General features: G+C 37.4%; 1 protein-coding gene across 1 annotated transcript in view; it reads right to left on the reverse strand.

Moving 5' to 3' along the window:
* LOC149557872 (uncharacterized) overlaps positions 1-10,714 on the reverse strand; it is a 38,199-nt gene extending 27,485 nt beyond the window's left edge. Inside the window, exon 1 of the mRNA XM_089832343.1 lies at positions 10,364-10,714. The gene's annotated coding sequence lies outside the window, so the exon portion shown is untranslated. The remainder of the gene's footprint in view (positions 1-10,363) is intronic.
* Positions 10,715-22,932: the final 12,218 nt, after the last annotated feature.

Genomic DNA, 22,932 nt, shown 5'->3' on the forward strand with positions numbered 1-22,932 from the left:
AGTTGTGGTGAGCGTGTTGAAATGCACCTTCTTTTCTTCATGTAGAAGACTTTTAACTAGGTTGTGCATCTCTTGTGAGAAGTAGTGTATATTGGTGCATTGTTTGTGTGAAGCCTTATTTCATGTTTGGTTGTGTATGTGTGTTTGGGCCATAAGGTTATCTATGTAGCATGGTGGTAGGGGGCGTGAGGGTTCTCATGGTTGGGTGCATTGCCAACTAGAGAACAGGTTTTGATCAGTCCCAGCATGTCACAAACCCCGAAGGAAGTGCTAACCACCAAGTCAACAATCTCCTCCTTAGCACCGAGGGTTCTGCACTGACGGAATAACGAAGACCTCCTGAGATTTGAACCCATGACCCAAGGCTCTGATACTAATTGTTGGTGTTTATCGTTGCGCCAAAAGCTCGAGCTATCAACGAACATCAGAAACAGCAGACTTACCCAAATCCACGAGAGGCGATTAAACCATGTCGCAAACCCTGATGGAGGTGTTGACCACCAAGTCAACAGATGTACGGCAGGCGATTGTATGCTCATGTAGTGATAGTGTAATTGGTGCAATATAATAGTATTATTATCATTATGGCATGTAATGTATACTTATCTTCATTGTTCTTGTTTAATCTTGAACTTTGTTCGATGCAATTGGTTCATTCTAGGACTTCACTCTGGGTGCCTTTTCCTCATGTCCCATTAGGCTTTCAATCTTGTATTTTGGCATTTGAGGAGATAATGTGTACATACTCGTAACACTTGGTTTCTTAATGATTCTTTGTAGAAAGATTTCGCTATAAAATTGATATTCATGGATGGGATCATAAGGTTTAAAATTAACTCCTCAAACTAGCTTATTGTTATGATGTGCTTGGTTGATTTGATCGGTAGTCTGAGAAATTTCAAAGATGTCAGTGATGAGGAAATTTGTAGAACAAGCTTCCTGATATTTCTAATTGATTAACGAGTATAGTTAAAATAAATTCAAGAGTATTGTTTAGCTACTTGGTAGTGTTTAGCTATAAACAAGTTATGGTCTAACAAAGTTGACAAACAAATATCCTACTAAAGGACATAAGCCAACCATAGTGAATGAGTTAGTCAATGCCATCACCCAAATTCATATTAAAGAGGCTTTTGTCTTGAGAAATGTGTGCTATTATATGTAAACTATAACAGATTATGTCATCATGTATAGTCCTTGTGAGAGATTCCGTTTGAGATTGGTGGTAATCTAAAAATTAATATAAACATCTCACTCTTTCTCCAAGAGTATTTGTTGTGCTTAAATTTATATCCTTTATTAGGTGTTTCTTAACTTAATTGTTTAAATCATATGAAAGCAAGAATACCCAACATCCCAAAGGATGGACACTAAAAAGAGTTACAGGAAAGTGACACTCTCCAATTTTCACCAGGTAAATCATAGAAAAGCAACTGAAATCACTGCGCAGCAGGAAAACGTGGCTTCTGCACATTCCATACTCATTTGCTAAAGTTAGGTTGATTCAAGATTGTAGAAGATTCTTATGAGACAGATGTAAGTTTCCTACAGCTGTTGATCCTTCAATTTACAGATCAATCATCTTGCAAGTGCATCATTAACGGTGCTAAAGATCGCAAACTTGATTTTGAAAAGGTCAATTAAAATGCATGAACTCGCAAATTCTTTGCAATAAGCACATCATGCCATGGAGATAAGGGTGTGGCATAGTTCCACAAAATTTAAAACTGACCGGGGGGAAGGGGCAGGGATGGGTGGAGAGGATCAGGGGACCAAGGGCCAAAATTTGACAACGTCTAGAGAATGACATTGGAGCAATGGTGGGGGGGTGCTGATATTAAAATAGACATGAATTAGTGGGGGAGGGGCAGTTGAAGATAGTAGCCGCAATAGCGATCTCTACCTCTGATTTTGCTATATATATTGAAATTGAGATAATACCTATGTATTTGCATTTACAGCTGGAAAAGATATTTACGATAATATTTGAGATAATACTATATGAAGAGACGTGTCATGCAAAGAGGCATGTGTTTGGAAATATGAAGAGAATTGTTTTTGGAAATTGAAGAGACCTTAAGCTGTGATATGAAGAGTCTCTCAATTCTATATATATACATGAAATTGCTGTGTGTAAATACAGTGGCATCAAGAGGAAAGCATTGTACATTAACATTTACTATCAATAAAAGAGAACTTTTTGCTGGCGTGGCTGGGGTTTTTCCCTTCAAGTGGAAGGGTTTTCCCAGGATAATCTCTTCTGTCTTTTTTGCTTTTTTATTTACTTTTCTTACTGTTGTTTATCATTATTTTCTGGGCAAAACTTTAACATGGTATTAGAGCCAGGTAACATAACAGCAAATAAGATAATGTTGAAGTTCTGATAACTGCAATAGAGATTATTCAGTCTTGTAATGGTGTTCTATATTCTTCATGCCTACTGTTGTGTGATGTCCTCTCTAAGTTTTGGCTTGATCCATGTTTGTGGTCTTTCCATGTTGAAAGGTCTTCAGTTGTTTTGATACCTTATTCAAATGTTACTGTTTCTTTTCTATATGGAAAATGAAGTGTTTCATGTCCAGGCTGTGATCTGGTTTATTACATTGGTTATGGCTCGAGACCTTTGTCAGAATGTCCTGTACCTCTGTGTCTTGCAATTTCATGGTGTTTTCTCTCTTAACTTGAGCGGTATTTTTTATCAAAGGTTATGTATAACCATACCATATTGACGCTATAGAAGGGTCATCGGTTTTCTTGGTATTACTATGGGAAGCTTCCAGCTAGAGAAGATATGGTGGAGGATATGATTTCGAAAGAGGCACTGGAGTGCATGATGAACTATGTATTGTCTCACAGGTCTGCAAGAAATGTGATCATCCCGCTCACCAGGAAGCATGCGACTGTGGTCTCCTGCTACATGATCTGGCCCTACGATTTGTCTGGGCTACCTGAAGCTCAAAGGCAAGCCGAGAAGCCAGAGTATGTATGTGTAAAAACAAAGAGGCAAAGAAAAATGAAGCTATCAGTTTGTTATTAGATTGAGTGCAAAAGTACTAATACTGTAGAAATCTTCTATATCTATACTATCGTGTATGTACTTTGCTTCTTTAGAGTTTCATGTATGTGGCTTCAGTGTTGTCATCCTTAGCACCTCCGGCTTCATGTGTAGAAGGCGGCATCATGCCTTGTTGGTATTGTGGCACCTTATTCATGTTTGTTATGTTCTTTCTTGGTCTCCATGGCAGTTGGTCATTATGTAGATGGTTTGCAGATGGCCTTTATTTATGTCATTTTGTTGTCAAGCATCAACGTCTTCAGGAATAAATGCATAGGAGACTATTTGTATTGATGTTGCCTCACATTTCCTTGCCGTTATGAATATTTGTAGCCAGCAAGAGTCTCGTCTTGCTCGATAGCTTGCTTTGTATCATGTGACTGTGTATATGTGTTCATGTATCTTCAGTTTAATCTCTTATGCTATCAAAGGTGTCAGCGATCCAATTGCCCTCTGTCATGATGATGAATTTTGTTCTATTCAGTGTGTTCCTTTCGATGCTGTTATGCGACTACTCTAATCTATACTGTTCCTGTGGTGGTCACAATTTTTTATCTCATGGAAGTGTTTGTTATGGAGAATCACTCATATTCAATTTCCGTACTCACGTGTCATAGTTGGCATCGTGCATCTGATGCTTAGCACTTATTTGGTATGGGTCCTCTTTCATCAGCTTAGTTTGTTCATGTTCCTCCTTTCTTGTTCCATGTAGATGTTGACTTGGCATTCGTTATGTCTTGTCTTTCATATTCACTGATTGATATTAAGAATTCACCGGTGGTTCCATTTTGTACATTCCGGCATGTTATTAATGAACTTTGATGATTTCATTGTTTATCTTTCCTCACCAGTTCATATCTTGTTCGACTTCTTGTATGGTGTGGTGCCTGTCCATTCTGATTTGGTAGTTTCTATTCATACCTGGCTACTGGCATACTTTGTCAAGTTCTGAGAGTGTCGATTAACATGTATCCTCTGTGATTACAGCATATAATATTTGGTGAATTTTCTGCAATATTGGGAAAAGAGTTCTAGTGAATGAAAAAAGTTTTTTATTGATTTGCGTTAGCAAGATTGAATACCATCGGTAATTCATTCTGTTGATATTCATGTTATGCCTCGTGTAAGTGTAGTATAATCACATTTCTATATGCATCGAGAATATAACTGTTAATTTATACTTAGTTGTTTTGTTTTGAATATGATCATGGTTTGATCATTGAATGTTGAAGACATCTATAAGGGAGCAGAGTTTTTGGTTTTGCAAATTTAGGATAGGAAAACCCAAGTCAGATACCTTGGTCATTGTTTGGATAACACCCCAGACAATTTGGTTTTCTTAGAGCCCACTGTTCCTTTTTGAGGAGACGACTTACTGTTACATGTGGGCCTGTCTTGAGACAGAAGTGTCTAGCCAGCGGTTTCTGGCTCGGATTCGAGTATATGTACTGTGGGTGGCATTGCTAGAAATCTGCTATTTTGCCTCATTTCATTGCTCAAAGGGAAGCCATAAATAGTCCTGCAAACTTGTTCATCACAAGCATGTCTGCGCAGTGGTAACACGACATTTTTTTGAAGCACCCTCGTCACAGGAATCACTCCAGAAAATCCCGATACACTTTTAGCCACTATGGTTTGAGATTGAAGTAGCAATAAGAGTTGGTGATCTTCAGTCTATGTGAAAGAGATAAGGATTCTCTGACTATATAATTGGTAATAATATTTATTGTTACCATTGATCTCTCCTTATGATAGGTTGATTGTATTAATCTCTCTTGGTTGCAATATGCATCAAGAAGCAATAAGATGATGATTGTATGCTGACTATAGAGATGAACATGAAGACTTGCAGTCATGGGACTGAGTTAATATTAAACATCTTCATTAAATAAGGAAGATAATGATATTCAGAGGGAGATTTTTCACTTTAGAGGAAGGTTACATCAACTATCCTACTGTGGTGATTAAAGATGTCCCAGTTAAGAAGGAGTCTGTGTGGAATCTCAGCCATTCTTATACATGTTGTTAATTGATGCAGGAGCATCTTGCATGGAAAAATTATTGGCAAAAAAAAAAAAATTTGAAAAAAAAAAAAACTGGAGGAGAGAGAAAAGTGACAAAAATTAGAGGAGAAATAATAAAAAATAAAAAAAAGGAAAAAAGGAGAAAAAAAGAAAAAGAAAAGAGGAATTTCTATTTTCAAGGTGCGTAGGTGGCGTAAATAGAAAAATAAGAAAATAGTTGTCATTCCATTAATCGAGGTATGTAGGTGGAAATTCTAGAAGGTTTTGGATAAATCATGTATTTAATATTTGTTGGGTGCTTAGTTGTATTTGGGTGAGAATTTAATATTCATTTAAAGATAGTTGTATTTACCTTTTATCCCACATTGGTTGTGTTTGTAATGTCTTGGGTTAGAAGTGCCTATTTAAGCAAGGCTTATTATCATTTGTAATCAAGCTCAAGGGGGAAGCTTGAGGAGTAGAAGCTCAAGGGGGAAGCTTGAGGAGTAGAAGCTCAAGGAGAAGCTCGAGGAGTGGAAGCTCAAGGAGAAGCTTGATATCATCTTGTGGGTGTTGTAAGGATCTTCAAGTATAATAAAATTTCTTGTGAAGCATTTTTTTTATTGGTTTCCATATTGTTGCTTTCTTGATTGTGAGTGGGTAAGGGTGGTGTGGCCCTCTATCAAGTGGTATCAGAGCGGACCTTCATCAGTGGTATCAGAGTTGTACTCCATCAAGTGGTATCAGAGCGTACCTATATCAAGTGGTATCAGAGCAGGAGTTCCTGAGTGTACAAGCAGATCGCCGAAGTGTGAGGCAGTTTGTACCAGGACCTTGGTTGGGCAAAGTTTATCAGAGTTGGTGGATTGCAAATCCGTTGTCCTAGACTTGTGATGTGGTTCCTAATTGTTCGTGCGAGGTGGCAGGTTGCGATCTGACTTGCAAACAATTTGGTTATCACAAGGAGCGTGGGAAGGATTTGTTGCAGAGGGTTTACGAAGATCTTGGGAGATGGCTCCAAGAGGATTAGACCCTAAGATGATTGCAAAAATCCATGATATAGTGGAGAGGAATTTTTCTAAGATGTTTGCTCGGTTGGATGCTAAAGCTAAGAAGGTCAAGGTGGAAGAGGATGGTTTTGCTGATCAGTTTGTGGAGCCTGATGCAGAACCTGCAGAGCAACTAGAGGTTGTTGCTGAAGATATTCCTAATGTTATTGATGTTGGGATCGAGGTTGGTTTTCATAATCAATTGGTTGAATCTGACATGGAGATTATGGAGCACTTGGAGGTGGATGATCCAGTTGTTGGAGGTGAGTTATGTATTGCAGAGCATCTTGTTGTGAGCAATGAGGTTGTTGGTGTTGAGAGTTTGGCATGTATTGATGGAGATCTACATGTTGGTGCTGATATGGAGGTTGTTGTTGCTGATGCGGGGTTTGTTGCTACTGGTGTGGATTCACTAGTTGCTGATGTGAATGAGGGTTTGTTGATGAAGAATTATGTTTAGTTTGTTTCTGAGAATGAGAATGTTGATTGGATGGTCGAGATTCTGGTGTTTGATAGAGTGATGAATATGTGGAGGATTTGCATGGTGGTTTTGTTGTCCCTATTGAGGTGGAAACCTTTGGTGAAGATGAAGATGGTTGTAGATTTTCTTTTTGGCGTCAAAGTGTGGGACACACTTTTCTATCTACCGGGGGAGTCTGATGCAGGAGCATCTTGCATGGAAAAATTATTGGCAAAAAAAAAAAAATTTGAAAAAAAAAAAAAAAAACTGGAGGAGAGAGAAAAGTGACGAAAATTAGAGGAGAAATAATAAAAAATAAAAAAAAGGAAAAAAGGAGAAAAAAAGAAAAAAAAAAGAGGAATTTCTATTTTCAAGGTGCGTAGGTGGCGTAAATAGAAAAATAAGAAAATAGTTGTCATTCCATTAATCGAAGTATGTAGGTGGAAATTCTAGAAGGTTTTGGATAAATCATGTATTTAATATTTGTTGGGTGCTTAGTTGTATTTGGGTGAGAATTTAATATTTATTTAAAGATAGTTGTATTTACCTTTTATCCCACATTGGTTGTGTTTGTAATGTCTTGGGTTAGAAGTGCCTATTTAAGCAAGGCTTATTATCATTTGTAATCAAGCTCAAGGGGGAAGCTTGAGGAGTAGAAGCTCAAGGGGGAAGCTTGAGGAGTAGAAGCTCAAGGAGAAGCTCGAGGAGTGGAAGCTCAAGGAGAAGCTTGATATCATCTTGTGGGTGTTGTAAGGATCTTCAAGTATAATAAAATTTCTTGTGAAGCATTTTTTTTATTGGTTTCCATATTGTTGCTTTCTTGATTGTGAGTGGGTAAGGGTGGTGTGGCCCTCTATCAAGTGGTATCAGAGCGGACCTTCATCAGTGGTATCAGAGCTGTACTCCATCAAGTGGTATCAGAGCGTACCTATATCATTAATGAGTTCTTCTCTCTGAGAGAAGTATGAGGTGATATTCCTTGTTCCACCCTTTGCTAGTAGGTATGGTGGATCCACCCTCTGCGATGAGGCATGATGGAAATGCATTCTTCTCAAGGAGACATCTGAGGTGAAAGCCCTTGTTCCACCATCTACAAGTAGGTGTGGTGGACCACCCTCTACAAGTAGGAATGGTGGGAACGCATTCTCTCTAGAAAAAGTCTGAGGCGAAAGCCCTTGTTCCACCTTTGTGAATAGGCATGGTGGGAATGCATTCTTCTCTGGGAGAAGTCTAAGGTGAAAACCCTCGTTCCACCCTCTGCGAGTAGTTACGGTGGACCACCCTTTGCAAATAGGCATGGTGGAAGTCATGTGTGAAACTCCATGACATTAATTTTATGCTACTATGGTGAATTATGTTAAACTAAGATAACATGTTTTAATGAGAATCTATGTGACGGAATTTATCATTAACATCTTTAGTTGCAGCTATGTGTGCCTGCCATACTAGAGATCTCTCTCTTACTAAGAGGGAGTGTTGAAGATTGCAGCTGCGATAGAGATCTTTATTTCTGATTTTGCTACATATATCGAAATTGAGATAATACCTATATATTGTGTTTACAGTTGGAGAAGATATTTATGAATAATACTTGAGATAATATTATATGAAGAGACAAGAGTCGTGCAAAGAGGCACGCATTCAGAAATACGAAGACTTGTTTTGGGAAACTGATGAGACCTTCAGTTGTAACATGAAGAGACTCTCAATTCTATATATACATGGATTGCTTTGTGTTTAGATACAATAGTATCAAGTGAAAAGCATTGTATATGAACATTTATTATCAATAAACGAGATTTTTGCTGGCGTGGCTAGGTTTTTTTCCCTTTAAGTGGAAGGGTTTCCCAAGATAATCTCATGTGTCTTTTGTGCATTTTTACTTACTTTTCTAATTGTTGTTTATCATTATTTTCTGTGCATAACTTTAACAAATTGGAATCTTTAGAAAAATAAGATGCATTATAACATCTTTTTAAGTTACAATGCAGATTTTTTCTAAAAGATGTTATAAAGCAAGTGACCCAATGACATCCCTGACAAAGGTAGTGGAGCTGATGGTGCTGTGGGGGGACAGTTTCCCCCAAGTTGCCAAGGCTCAGAAACATCCCCCTCTTGGGGTCATGATGTTTTTGTTTTTTGTTTTTTTGGGGAGGAGAGGGGGGATGTGTCTCCGTGGAATACTAGGGCCCAGTGTGGATAAGAGGGCTACCCTTCCAGTCTTCATGTCTTCATGTAAGGTCAGTGTTATTTCTGTATAAATTTGATTTGAAATTGATAGTAATCTACAAATTATCATCAGGCTTATTTAATTCACAAAAGGGTTGGAGGTGGCCAAGGTTTCCAAAGCATATACAGCAAAAGAGTTATTGAAAAGATGAGTGTGACTAATTTCAGTGGGAAAGTTATTGAAAAGTAATTGAGATCGCTGCCAGAACTGCTATAAAACATGGCTTCTGTAAACTCTGCATTTTATTGTTGGAGTTAGGTTGATAATAGGTCACACAATTTCCTTATTGACATAGATTTGAGTTGTCTCCGGTTGTTAATCATCAGAGTTGTGGAGCAGTCATCTTGCCAGTGTGGCATTGCTGGAGTTAACAATCATAAACTTGGTTAACAAGATTGATTCCAGCGCTTATATTCACGATTTCTTTGCAGTAACCTAATCATTCCAAAATCCATACAGATTCAAATTGGGGGCATAAGGAAGGGGACTACCCTCGCCAGTATTTATACCCCAGGCAACCCATGAACTGAGATTAGATTAGAAACAATTAAAAAAAAGTAGCTTTTCAGGAAAAATCTGAGTATCTCCTTTTCAGAAAGAAAGAGACCAGGCCTGAAAGTTGACACTTGACAGAGAAAGAGATTTACTTCGAAAAGAGAAACCATGTACAGCAAAACTTCCTATAAAAAAACTCAAATGCATATATTTACTGATATGGTTTCAGATAGAATATCCTTAAAAGCTATAGAGGAGCAGACGATTTTGAACCATTTTCTGCCAAAAACTCCTAATTTTAGGAAGTCCGCTTTCTATAGGACTACTATGGCACGAACCTTTCACAGGGGAATAGTGCCAGAAGTTACTAGCTTTCCAGTAAGATCTGAAGAGAAAGTATTAAGTAGCCTTTAACCAGAAATTCTCATTCAATATTTTAGAGGGAAGTCAATAAAAATGTTTACTTGCATGCTCCCACTCAGCAATAAATATATATTTCCAGGTCCTCCAAACATGCAGCCTCTCCTCTTCCGCACCCTTACATCTGACTGCAATTTAAGGTTTTCTGTCCAATGGGCCATCCTAGAGGGTAACCTGATTAATAAATACAGCATTTTGTCTGAATCTAAAATCAGAGAACAGAAACCGTTACCGTATAAAAAACAAATACTCGACCATTCCTGACTTTAAATGTATACCAAATTCATAAAACTAACCCTGGGTAATAGCCCTAAAATTCCAAAATCGAACTGATAACACTCTACGTTGGGAATCGAGAAGCCCTAGATCTGCATTCCAGAAATTGAAACGCAGCCTTATATTCTATTTTCTAAATAAGTGGCAAGCCGTTTTCGAATTCGTTAATCTCTGCGTTGGTATTTGTTTTTATGGTCTGCAACATAACTTGCAAACGCTAATTGAGTGTTGTGACTAATAAAGTCCTCTATCAGTTTTCTTTCGTCTCACTTTTTAACTTCAATGGCTAATTCGGAGCAGAAATGGAAGACTAACAGAGAGAATAAAACAATTAAGAAAAAGCAGATATGTTAAACCCTGCAAATAAAAGCTTACCTGATCATTCATCAGAGCACGCACGCGATAACTCCATTGAAAACAAACTCACAACGGATCGGGGTAGTTTTTGCTCCTTTATCAGAGCACGCAGCCCGACAAAAATCGAGAAAATGCGCCGGTACGAAAACCGATTGACGTAAAATTATCCATTTAAAAAGTCAACTTACTCACACTGCCATAAGATAAACTCCAACTCTCGATAATACAAATTACTCAATTAATTAACAACGAGACCTACGCACCAACGAACGACGCTACCATCAGAGGTGTCAAGATAAAATGAAATGAAACTAGAGCTTTTTAATGACATCTACAAGACAACTGGTTTAAGCAATGAACTTTCTTCAAGTTGTTCCTTTCTTGTAGAATCAATATTAGAATATTAGTTGCCTTGTGTAACCTTGTTTCATCGAGAAGTTTTTTCATGTTGCCTACTTCCAAGTTATTCTTGTACTAGTTGTGAATATCTTCAAGGTATAGATTTTTTCTTCCCACCCCTCTTTAGGCATCTTCCATCTACCAATTTCACATTGTAAATGATGAGAGTTGGCACTTAAGTGAGCAAGTTTTATTGTGGCCTTGCCTTTAATTGTGGATCTTAGATATAGTCCTTGTCTTCATGTTCCCATGTGTGATAAAATCTTTGATGAGATAGGCTTTTTTCCTACCTAACATATTAGGCCACATGGAAGGTCTGAATTTCTCCAACACTCATTTCTTTATCTCTATATTTGTGTTTGGACACTCCTGAGGGTTAATGTTCCATTTGTTCAACCACTTATTTGTTTCCTCCACTTTTTTTTTTCTACATTCTAACGCCTCCTCAACCACCAATTTAGGGCAGTTTTGATTATCCATATTTCCCACTCTATTTAAAAAGCTAAGCAATCGAATAATAGCTAAGGCCTCAACCGAAAACATACCCGCCTCCACCAAAAGGATCTCATAAGGCATCATTGACTTAACCTTGAGGTTAGAAGTAATAAGATCTTTTTGGTATCTTTGTATTTGTTGTCATTTATTATTTGATACATTGCTCCCCAAACTTCACACCCATAAGAACAAATGAAACCACCAAAAGTGATGTAGGACCATCTTGGGTTACATTGTTATCGTGTTTGGTAGATGTGTGCTCGGTTATACATGTGGACTTGCTTGGTGACTTTGTTGTTGATTGGCTCAGTAAAGGTGATTATGTCTTCATTCACCGAGTGGCTCGGGTTCTTCTTTCACCAAGTGTTTTATTTTGTATTCACCGAGTGCCTCGATGACCTTTGTTGTTGTTGTTCAGTGATATCTTTCAGTGAGTTATCTGTTTGGTTCTCATTTGTGAGCCAATTTGTGTATTTAATTTGAGGCTGTAATTTAATGTATTAGATTGACTATACAAATACGTGTAGCCTGTTATGAGGTCGGCCTTCTCTATATGATGATCTAGAATCTTCTATGAGTCATTTTGGCAAGTATAAATAGAGGGTATTGATCTAGATCTAAGCATCAATTAGGGGGAAATAGAATTTGTAAAAGGAGACCATAGATCTCGTATGTTAGAGGTTATTTTCCTGTGTGTTTGAATCTTTGTATTGGTCATAACTCAAAAGGTCTCATAGCCAAGCATGTATGAGAAAATTTGACGAATCAATGAAAGATTCTTAGTTTGTTCTCCTTTCTAGCGTTGTCTCTTATGATTTGCTTCCGTCATGTGAACACTACAAGCTTGGTTGATTGTTAGGCATGTTTTTGGCCCTAGTTTTCATTTCACCTTGTGTTGAAAAGCCCAAAGAGGGTATTTTTAGTTTCCAATCACATAGTTTCGCTTTCCTATGTCTATTTTGAAGGAGGTAAAAGGCCTTACATCCCCCTGTATTCTTTTAGATCTGCATGTCTCCCAACTTAGTCTACAATGGAAGTCAGTTCTCAAATAGTTGTACTCCTCCACAATTTCTAACGTCTTGCCCTTGAATATGAATGTGTGTTGTTGGGTTTTCATTTTCAAATAAAAGATCATGACTTTAGTCTTAGCACTGGTGACTTTCATTCCAGCCTCCAAGCAAAAGGTCTCTAGATTTTTCATATGCTCTATAAAATCTTGTGGAAACTTTTCTATAAGGATAAGATCATCAGCATAAAGGAGTAGTTTTATCACACAATTTGCCACTTGTAATCACCCAAAAATGATCATGTGGACTATGAGCCCCCTTTTTAGCAATTGTGCACAATTTATTCATCACTAATTCTTGATCAAATCATCGTTATGTTATTTATTTGATTATAACTTATGGTTTGACCACCCTATCATATGACTCTTATTTAATTGAGAGAACTTGCTCCCTTTTAATTAAATAAAGTCCCCAAAATTCCTTATCCTAAGTGTGGACATGAAAAACATTATTCGTATTTTAAAAATAAAATAAAAGATATTTTTGTCCCACACAAGGGGCACACTTTTATATGTGAGAGGAATCTTTATTTTCAAAATAGCTTTAAATCTCCCTCACACATCTTTTTCCTCTTAAAGTCAATCATTGATCTTGATTAATTGAGATTCTTGTGCACATGGATCACTCAAGATGCATCCTCCACCTTGATTAGACCTCTCTTGCCTCTTAATCCCAACTATCGGTTTATCTTTAAAAAGGACAACTCTTTCCTCATTCTCTAATCTTATACTTTGTACTAACGTTCTGTTGTTGAATTTCTAGTTTGGAGCTTTGAAGACTTGGAGCATTATTGCATTCTAGTTTAGCTTTTATTTTACTTGCATCATAGCTTCATGGCATTCTTAGTTTAGCTTTCTTTATGCTCTAGAATAGCTCACATAGTCAAGTAGGAAAGTTTTGCAATACTCTCATTTTGCTAGTTTAGCTTGCATTTTCATGTCTCATTTAGCTTGCATTGCATTGGTATATTATTCTTGGATACTAGCATTCTTGCTCTTATCTTTGAATCTCATATTATGTGGTGCACCTTGCAAGGGTTTGTATAAGCTACGTTTATTTGAGAGCCACCATCTCATCGCTCTTGCATGTCATAGATAGAGACCTATAAGTCATCTCTCAAGTCTCCCTCTTCATGGGATTATTTGGGAATAAGGGTTTATAGAAGTGTGCCTAATTTTCTGTATACATTTTTGCACCCACCATGGGGTAGGACAACCTTGTCTAGCTCCATTTCTTGCATTTTCGTCACATTTTTAGCTTGTTGTTTCCAGTTTCAATTTTTTGTAGATAGGAATATCGTGTGATATTTTTCTAGTGATCATGCGATACTTTTTGAAAGGTAGTTAGACTATTGTACTGGTATTATGTACTTTGTCCTACACCAGTAATATGTAGTATCGTAATGTCTCATACAAAGTATCATATTAGATAGAACTATCGTCTGGGCATAATAGAAAGTATCCTACGATACTATTGTAGACAAACTATTGCCAAGTCTATAGAACATGCTTGTTTTAGTTTCTAGGTTGCATTTTTCACTTTCAATCTCTTATATTTTGGGTTTATGTTTTTCTAATATCTCCTAACAAGTGGTTTCAAAGGGTATTTTTTAGATTTTACTAATCCTTTTGTGCCCTAACCCTTGTTTTGTAGGTTTTATTGTGTGCTCATTTGTTAAGTAAACATTGCTAAAATAAAAAAGGCTACTAATGTAGTTGTAGGGTTGCCCAAGCAAAAGCTTTAAAAAATAACAACAACAACAAAATCGTTGTGTCTTCTTTTCATTTCCAGGTTCAATATATTACTAGTTATTTCATTTCATAGGCACATAAAACTCATAAGTAGGGTTCATTGTTGGTAGTAGAGTATGCTCTTCACCTTTTAGGTGAATCAAAAATATTGACCCTTCATTGAATCAAGAAAGTGGGTGGATACTCCATTATTTAGTGGTTTTAATTAATTTGTTTGGCATGTTTGGGGGATAAATTAGGGAATAGGAGAGTATGCTCTTCACCTCTCAGGTGAATTAGAAATCTTGACATTCTTGGTGTAGATTCATTTTGTTGATCTCCTAGTGAGATTCATACCTCTAAAGGGCCTGTTATTGGTGGAAAGCTATCAAGAGGAATGACTAGACATGGGAACAAGTGAAACTGAGCTAACCTGACCCACTACAATCACAAACCCCTTGACAAAGGCCAAAGCCTTTTGAGGTGTGACACTTGACTTCACTTAGTGAAAGTACTTGCGGGATTGGGACCATGAGGAAATCACTAGGTGGGTATGCTTAAGGTACTCTTATGGTCATGAGGTCTATTACTATGTTTGGTATTAGGTGCAAGAGGGATGTTACAAACAAGACCCTTACTAGACACTTTAGGATTTAGAGACCACCCTTTTTAACCACGCTATATCTTGGTGCAAGGAACGATCCTAATGGACTACCCAGTTAATAGCACTTCCATGACAATGCTAATAACTATTGTGGGCAACCACTTTGTGTTAAGCAAGGGGGCATCAAGTTGTGGGCTAAGGTATTGAGTGATGAACTATGACCTTTAGGTAAATATTTTTTGGAATGTCTTTGATTTGTGTTAGACCCATAGAAATCTATTGAACATACGCATGAGAGTAGCTTCATAGGATTATTTTTTCAAGACCTCCCAAGTGTTTGTATTAGCACGGTTGCTTTGTCTCTTGTCCAATTACTTGAAGACATGTGTTTGTCCCACGATTGCTTTCAAAAAATACTATATTACTGTTCAACTAAAAAACACTTTGTTACAGTAGTCAGCTTGTTTAAAAGAATCAGAAAATCGATTCAAAGATAGGTCATTAAAGAACAAAGTCACAAAGGTTATCTCTATTGAACTTTTGTTGTACTACCTTTCATAGAAGTATCATACAATACTTCTAGAATTTGCAAAGTATCACATTATTACTCTGACTTCTATTACATTGCTTATTGTAAATTGTCATATCACTGCAAACTATCACCTTGGTACTCTGAGAACTACCGTATGAAACTTCTTTTTGAATAAATATTGCAATCATTCTAAGGTATATCGATTGAACTAATTGCTTTCTCAACTTGTTTCAAACTGTGTTCTTAGCTAAGCTAGGGTTGTCTACACTAATCCTATTGTATCCTTGATCTGAAACTTACATGTTTGGCTATGCTCTAGGTTAAAAAGATTAGCTTGGCTTCTTGGATGCAAAATTGATCTCATAGATTGTTCACTTGTCAAATTCCCTTATTCTACCTCTTTCACTCTTTACTATTGGGCTCCTTGCCTAACTCTCGGCTCGAGTCACTAGTGTCATAAATTGCTTGGACACTTTTCACAAACTATCATCATTGCTACATTTCTTGACAAGTGAACGTCTTGGATTTACAAGTTTTAAATTCCAAGTGCTTTGTGTCATCATCTAAGCTAAGAACTTGTTATTACATGCCGGTTACAACTAGGCTACAATTTGGTCAAGGTGGAGACACTTAAAATCGTCCGAAAATACTATATTAATTTATTAATATTTCCCTTGACATTATAATTAATTAATTATATTTGTCATATTCCTCTACTTATTTAATTAAATAGGTTCACTTACCTAATGTATTTAAATTTAATTTGATTACTTTCCCCTAATCTGTTAAATTTATTTAATGCATAGTGCTCCATAAATCCCCTTTAAATAAATTCTAATTTATTTAATTTCGCTCCAATTTATTAAATTATATAATTCTATGATTCTATTAAATCTTATTTAATTCAATCCTAATCCCACCTAAAGCCTATCCTACCACTCATCACTCTCAACCTTCTAAGCCTACCCACTAGTTAATCCCACTTTATTCTCTTAAATACCCTCTTAAACACCTTTTAGTCCATAAGCGGTTGCTCACACATGTGAGCAACTCTTCCTCCAAAAAGCTTCTAATACCCTTGTCCCCCCTTTTCTTTTCTCCAAGGTGCTCACACATGTGTGAGCACACCTTGAGCCATCTTAATCTTAACAAATTGATGTTGACTTTTGCATGGCTTATCCCTTTGCATATGTGTCTCCCTTGTGGCACCTATGTGGATGCCACATAGATGCCATCTCCTCAAGGTCTCCCTTAAGCCTATAAATAGAGCCCTTGTCTCAAGCATTTTTCATCTCCTCCATTGCATTGTTATCATGCTAGTATAGTGTTAGAGATTTCTTAGAGATTTTCATGCTTAGAGCTAACTTTTGGTAGTCGTTAGTATGCATTGTTTCAATTCTTAGTTCTTGCACATTTTCATGGTAGCATAGCATTATTAGTGTATTTCATTGCATCTGATTGCCACATTCACATCCTTTAGAATCCTTTGAGGTTGGCTTACTCGTAGCCATTTCTTGAAGGTATTCTATATACATTTAGTATAGATTCATATTTGCATTCATTCAAACAGTTTTGAAGGGATTCATTTATAGTTTTGTTTGAGGAGAGCACATCCACATCCCTCATTATTGAGCACACCAATAACTCCTCTTATGGGCACCCTCATTGAGTTGCTCTGAGGTTGCATGGGAACTCTTGTCTTTGGGTTGCATTAAGTTTTAAAACTCAATTAGAATTAGTTGTATTTTGATTTACTTCAATCTTTGATATACATATACAACTAATGTTCTCTTGTTTACGCATGCTCCTAACAAATTAATTGGAGAGGATGGTGATTCATACTACCTGTAGGTCAAGAGGATGATTCAAAGGATCAACTCTGCTTGCAATATGCATAGTTAGACTGTTGGTTGATCGATCGATTGATGCACATTGCGATGTGTTGCATGCCCTCTAGGGTGCAGAGACAGTTCAGACGGGTGCAGGATGCAATGGCAGACATGTTCATGTATCTAGTGGTGCCTTGGGAGGTAGGCTGACTGTGGGGATTTGTTATCATGATCAAATTGGAAAGGGCTTCATGGCATGGCATACAGCCAGTGCCATGGGTTCATGGGTAGGATCAGGGAGATGTCAAGATGATACCGATGTACACACAATGATGGGAAGCACAACAGGCACTAAGACTGACTATACCATGGGTGTCTCCACCAGTAGAGAAGGCATGAGGTGGGGAAGTTGGGTTTGGAGGGGAAGATGAGGGACAAGCACCCCATTTACCATGGCCATAGTGACAATGAGTTCATCAGCGGGGAGGGTAAGCACCAGCAGGGCCACCACTAGTGTAGGGACTGCATCAGGGTCCATAGGTATAGATACATGAGCCACAAAGAGTGTTGATATCATAGTTTCCATAGGAGCCACCTCCAGTATAATAGGGGATGCAAATACAGTCAGGGTAGAGCAGGATAGCCTCTAGACAGAGGTTACCCAACTACAGGGGGAGGTACAAGTAGAGCGGGCTAGGGTAGACTGTGTACAAGAGGCTCTGGCAGTATTACAAGCAAGGATAGATGCTAACAAGTTCAATGATCTTATCGTACATGCAAATGCAGTTGAGTTGGTAGAGCTAGATGCTCTGTGATAGGATGTAGCTTCCCTTCAATCTGACAAAGAGACCTTGCAGTGTCTGGTGGATGAGTATCACAGTCAGTGGGACATCATGATGCAGATGACACAGGATAGGGGAATGATTACTGTGATGTAGGAGGACCTGAATGCACAATGTCATGAGGCACAAGCTCTATAAGAGGTAGGATACGACCAGACATTGTACCATGATGATGTACCAGTAGAGTAGCATTAGCCAGAGTTCCAGGAGGCATCCAACTCATGGGCCACAGGTGGTTGGTAGAGATCAAAGTCACCAATTGGGCAGGGGAGGCCTCCATGAGGAGGGACAAGAGGGGTAGGGCCCTCATAGCCAAGCATTTGATCCCTATAGTGATTCGTTTTTGAGAAGGTGATGTATATGTAGATGCCACAAGTTTTTGATGATGTATCAGGCATGATGTACTACATGATTTTTCATATATGATTGTACATGGACACTTATTTTTTGATATATATGATGACATGATTCAATGATCCTAAATGTGTATGTGTGATGGTGTTCTATGGATGCTTATGATGTTTATGTTTATGAGGTTTTATAAGTACTATACGTGATGTATGATGTTATGATTCTGCTACTAACATTGGTGGTGTAGGATGTGTGACGTGATGTATTTTTTATGATGCATATATGATGGCTAATGTATGGATGATGCAAGACCTATATGATGGTGATGTATGAGATGTATGTGTTTTGTTGTTTTATATGTATGGACTCACTATATGATTTGTGTTAATGAAATAGATGTATCATGATGTGTATGTGACTAAATGTAATTATTGTAATGTTGATACATAATGGATTTTAATGTAATGAATAAATAATAGAACTTAATGATGAATAATGAATCAAATACATAATATAGGTGAATTAATGCAATACACACACACACACACACACACACACACACGTATGGATAAATGAATGCATCCTAAATAAAAATGTTAGTAACATAATAAGTCACACTTATCATGAATGATATAAAAATGCAAAATGAAATGATGCCAACACAAAGTGCAAATGTGAGACATGAAAATGCAATAGGAATGAGACATAATGGATGGACATGTGTTAGATTGTAGCTCATAGGAATCAAGTAGCCTAGCATAGGAGGGGGGTGGGATAAACAAAACCCTTGTCTCAAGTAGAGCATAATGAAGCCATGTACAATGAACCTAACTACATGATATTGAGGGATTCACTTATGTTTATATGGGAGAGCACACCCTAGTTTAATTTTGCAAAAGGAGTTATGTACCAAATGCTATAGTAGCATAGATGACAATATTTCTTTGCATGGACTAATCTCTCAACAAAATAGAGACCTTAGGACAATAGATGTAATTTTCATAGTCATGATGGAACAAATGGCATATATGCATTGGAGAGGTCTAGGCACACCCAAATTATTTTCAGGGATCTTGGTGGAAAGTGTGCTAACCCAGTACGCCTAGTGAGTAGTGCATAGTCATAACTCAAAAACTAACATAGATGTACTAAAGCATAAAAAATAGATCACACTACAAACGATACGTGCAGTTAGTTGGAACCATTCAGGTGATACCAAGATATTGAAGATCAAGGCACATTGTAGAAGGCTACTACTAACACACAAAGATAAAATCAACTAAAAGAGATTGCATGACCAAGTAGTCATTCAATCCATGGTTCCTGCTAGGAACGTTAGTCTGAGAGGGAAGGATGTGGTGCCATGTGTAAGGAGGAGTCATCTTATGAAAGTTTTTTTTGTCTAAGTTGTTTTTCGTGAGTGTTTGTTGGCAATAACTGTGGAAAGAACAAGTTGCTTGAATTGTTAAGTCTCAATGGTGATTTTGTTTGGGTTCTGTTGTAGTCATTGTTGTGGGAAAAAGCTTAGGATATTGGAAGTAGGGTAAACATTCAATGGGAAAGTGCCTCATGGAATAGAGGTCTTTTAAAAAATTAAAGTGGATGGAGGCCTCACAAACAAGAGATCTTTGATTAGATGCATGAAAAGCACGAGCCAAATAGGACTTCTACACAAAGATGGAATGAAAATGGAGGAAATGTGGTGAAGTGAGATGGGTCTTATAGATAATAGACCTTATTGACTTTACACAAAAAAAAAAAATTCAGGAACTTTTTTCTATTTTTAGTCTTTTCTTCAGGAACATTTTGCAAAAGTTTTTGGAGTTTTTGATTTTTTTAGATTTTTGTGAAACTTTATCAACACTGTATAGGAACTACAAAACTCAAGCATAGAACTGCTTGAGGTGTTTAATAAGTATAGGCTTAGGAAGTGAATCTCCCTCTAGAGTGGCAATCTAATATGCCCCAAAACCATACTTGGCTATAATGATAAACGAACCAAGCTAATTAGCTTCAAACTTTCCTTTCTTTTCTGGGTTCTGAAGATTCTTCATGTTATGTTGCAACACTAGGTCAACAACCTCAAATTCTTGAGGTCTAACCTTTTTGTGAAACTGAATTTGAATGCAATTTTGATACACACAAATGTAGTTTAAGGTAGTGAGGTGTCTCTCATCAAGGAGTTTTAGCTCTTGCAAGTGACCAACTTAGTATTCTTCTTTGAATGTCAGATTCTTGAGAGAGATTTTGAGGGAAGGGAGCTCAATTTTTATGGGTAGTATAGCATTAGAGCCATGAACAAGGGGAAATAGAGTGGGTCATGTGGGGTTACAGATGAAGGTGCTAGGCCCAAAAGGCAAGAGCAATTTGGAGGTGCTAGTCACGGTCAACTGCATCAATGGTTTTCTTTAGGATTTTCAAAATGGTTTTACTAGTGGCTTTAGCTTGGCCATTGCCTTGGGGAAAGTATTTGGTGGAGAAATGCTGGGTGATTTCGAATTTCCTACACAATGTGGTAACTTCCTGATTTTTGAAAGGACTCCAATTATCAGTTATGATGTCTTAGGGGATGCCAAAATGATAGATGATGTAGTTCAAGATGAACTTTGAAACCTGCTTTCCAGTGGTGTAGGTTAAAGGGATAGCCTCAACCCACTTTGTGAAGTACTGAGTAGTGAAAATAATATACTTGTGGCCATTTATAAAATTTGGATATATTTGACTGAAAAGATCAAAACCCTAATGGGAAAAGGGTCATGGTGTGATCGTAGGTTGAAGGTCTTAGGCAGGAGTGTGTATCAAATCTCCATTTTGCTGACAAGGAACACATCATTTCACTAAATGATAGGCATCAACTTCCATAGTAGGGCAATAATAACCTGTTCTAAGGAGATTTTTCACTAATGTAAGTCCATTGGAATGGGCACCACAAATTCCTTGGTCAACCTTTTAACATCATTCTAGCTTCATCTAAATTGAGACATCAGAGGAGGGTTCCATTGAAGTGTTTTTAGAAAATGTGTCACCTAGGATAGTGTGTTAGGTAGTACGACGAATGAAGGTTTTGCTTTGGTTTGTGGAAAGGAATATGGGGGTTGTTTAATGAAAAAGGTAGGAAAAAATGTTAGAGTACCATGGAGACTCAGGAAAAACAATCTCACACACCAACTTTGATTTAGATTGCTCATAAGCACGAAGAAAATATTCTCAACAAGAAATTCACACTTAGGATTCTATTCAAGCATGGCGATCATGGAGGTTATGGTGGGCATAGCATTTGTTGCTTTGTTATTTGTCCTTGGTATCTATTGAAAGACTATCTCAGTGAAATGTTGTTTAAGATCTTCTACTATCCGTTGATACAATAATAACTTTTCATCCTTTGTTTGATATTCATCTATAATCTACTAATGACAAATCGAGAATCCCCAAAGATAGGTAGGCTCATAATATTCCATTGGATAGCTTGGTGTAGCCTTGTTACTTGTCCATAATCAAATATGTTGTTTGTGGAAGGGAATGAAATTTTGTAAGACTTGGGGATAAGGTCTCCTTGTGGTGTAACAAACAAAAAACCTACCCCCCATCCTTTCTGTGTGAAAGAGTCATCAAAATAAAGTTTCCATTGTGCACTAGGAGTAACAATCATAATTGTGTCATCTGGAAAATTTGCTATCATAGGATATTCTCCTTGGAGAGGAGCTTCTGTAAGTTGGTCGACAATGACTTGTTCCTTTATGGCCTTCAATCTTTATCGACAATGTCAAATTCACTTAAAATCAAGACCCATTTTGCAGCATGACCAATGAGGGAAGCTTTTGATAGCAAATACTTTAGGTGATCTATCTTAGCAATGAGGTGTGTAGTATGATTAGGCATGTAATGGCATAGTTTTTGTGTACAAAAGACTACAGTCAAACAAGCTCATTTAATAACAGTGCAGTTTAACTCATAGGCAACTAATGTTCCATTGAGATACTAGATAGCTTGCCCATTGCCATTGTCATCTAGATGTGCTAAAAGAGGACCTGGGGCAACTAAAGTGGCATAAATGTAGAGAATTAATGGTCAATCTATGATTGGAGGGACTGGTACTGGTGGATTAGCCAGGTATACCTTAACTTGCTCAAATGCTTTCTGACATAAACAATCTCATTGAAACTTGGTGTCTTTTTGAAGCAAGTGTTGGAGTGGGTGAACTTGATCTACTAATTGGCACACAATCTGTCTGATGGACTATAATCGCCCTTGAAAGTTGTGGAGTTGTTTTAATGTAGTAAGTGGAGGCATTTCCATGATGGCTTTTACTTTTGCAAAGTCTACCTCAATGCCTCTTCTTGACACTATGTAACCTAACAAGTTTTTGGATTGGACCCCAAAAACACACTTCTTAGGGTTAAAGCTAACTTTGTATTTCTCCAACCTTTCAAATATGGTGGTAAGAACAAAAAATGTGGGAAGCAGGTATCTTATATTTTCCTAGAATGTCATCAACATAGTTTTCCATTATTACATGTAGAAGGTCATGGAAGATCGTGGTCATTATACGTTGATAGGTGGTGCCGATATTCTTTAAGCCAACAGGCATGATTTGATAAAAGAAAGTTCCCCATGGGGTAGTAAATGTCATTTTGTGTTGGCTTTCTTCTACAATTTTAATCTAATTGTAACCAGAGAAACCATCCATTAGAGATAACATTTCATGTTTGGTAGTCAAATCCACTATAATGTCTATGTT

This window comes from Cupressus sempervirens, chromosome 5 (genome assembly GCF_028749045.1).
Source record: "Cupressus sempervirens isolate cs-2001-9-10 chromosome 5, ASM2874904v1, whole genome shotgun sequence".
Taxonomy (NCBI): domain Eukaryota; kingdom Viridiplantae; phylum Streptophyta; class Pinopsida; order Cupressales; family Cupressaceae; genus Cupressus; species Cupressus sempervirens.